We start from the raw sequence: 1771 nt of genomic DNA, 5'->3' as shown, positions 1-1771 counted from the left end.
ACCCAGACAGTAAACCTATCCTAACCCAGACAGTAAACCTACCCTAATCCAGTTTATCCTGTAAATGGAGAATCACAAGATTTTATATGACACCACAGATCCTTTTTACAAGGACAACAGCAGGGAGAAGGTTTGGACCAAGATATCAACAGATGTGGGAGTGGATGGTGAGTTTCACGTACGTATTACCATATTAATACGTTCTTTTTAATGCATACTACCAATTCAGTTAGGTTCAAGGACTTTTATGAAAAGAAAGTCTGCATCCCAGCACAGCCATCTAAAGTAAATCATCTAATCATCAATGTTCTTATATTTACAACAGCAACAAGGACAGGCACCAAACTACTGGCATTAACATAGTCTGCTGACACACGAGGTCAGTACACAACACTAAGCCACAATTAAAGCAATATATGCTTCATAATTTTACTAAATCACATGCAAGTGACAGGAATTAAGTATCAAGGGTTAAGAGGTACAAAATAAACAGATAAGGTTATATTTACTTTCTTACACTGACATTAGAAAAAATGGCAGTAGTCAGTGGTGTAACAGTTACACAGGTTTTAACTCCCCAGATTCCTTCTCTTCTCTTCTTGACCCTCATATTACTTTATGTTTGTGCAAAGTTTTGCATTAATCTCTGTCTCAACGTAAAGCTAGCAGCACTTGCAGCATTATCAGTGCAGTATCCTCAGTTTACTTTCCAGCTGTAGACATTCCTGTAAGATTTGTGTCTGGTCCATGGAACTGTGAAGGCCGCACTCTTCAATGGTGGCGTGAACACTGCTCCAGGCCAGAGAGCGTTGCTAAGGCAACGGACAGGGAGCAGAGGCCCTTATCTCCACAGATAACACCTGCTGGAAACCCCCGATTTCTGCTCTCAGTGAGTGAAGGAGGGAGAGAAGTTTTATTAAAGTTTGAATCCATGACTGTTATGGCACACATGATGTGAGATGATGTTTTTAATCAAAAAACTGAGTTTATGGACTGCCTGATCAATACTCAGTTATGATTTTCTATATGTTATGTATTACCTATTCACATTTCATATATTCCTGTTTGCTTGCTTATTTACATTATTATCCTTAGATTTAGTGATGTTCATTAGGTTTTGGTTTTGATTAATAAGAGCTAAAACTTAGTTGTTATTATTTTGTAGTGTACAGAGAGTGCATTCACAAATAAGGTACAAATAAGAAACAGAGTTTTTTACACTACTGAAGAAGTGAAGAGAGGCCCAGAAGGTCTGGGAGACTAAGAAGGGAGTAACCTGTTATCTGCTCGCTCCGAAGCAGAGCGGAATTTCCCAGCAAACTCAGAAGATATTAACAAGCAGCCTTTGTGTAGAAACTGTAAGGATAGATAGATAACGGGGCAGGGGAAAGTGTCTTCTTTCCTTCAGCCCTGATGCAACCCAGAAGGAGGGACCAACTTGTAGGATGCTCACGTATGCTTTTCTGCTGATGGAAAAATACTAAGAGGGTTGGTTCTAAGTTGTTTTCTGTTGATGGAAAAATACTAAGTGGGTTGGTTCTGAGTTGTTTTCTGTTGATGGAAAAATACTAAGAGGGTTGGTTCTAAGTTGTTTTCTGTTGATGGAAAAATACTAAGTGGGTTGGTTCTGAGTTGTTTTCTGTTGATGGAAAAATACTGAGTGGGTTGGTTTTGGGTGTTTTTCTGTTAGTGGGAAGGTACCAGATGGGATGGTTTTTAAGTTATGTATATATACTGGTGATTTTGTGAAAAGACAGATTGTCCGGAGATT

This window comes from Melanotaenia boesemani, chromosome 9, assembly GCF_017639745.1.
Source record: "Melanotaenia boesemani isolate fMelBoe1 chromosome 9, fMelBoe1.pri, whole genome shotgun sequence".
Taxonomy (NCBI): Eukaryota; Metazoa; Chordata; class Actinopteri; order Atheriniformes; family Melanotaeniidae; genus Melanotaenia; species Melanotaenia boesemani.
This window is presented reverse-complemented; position numbering follows the sequence as displayed.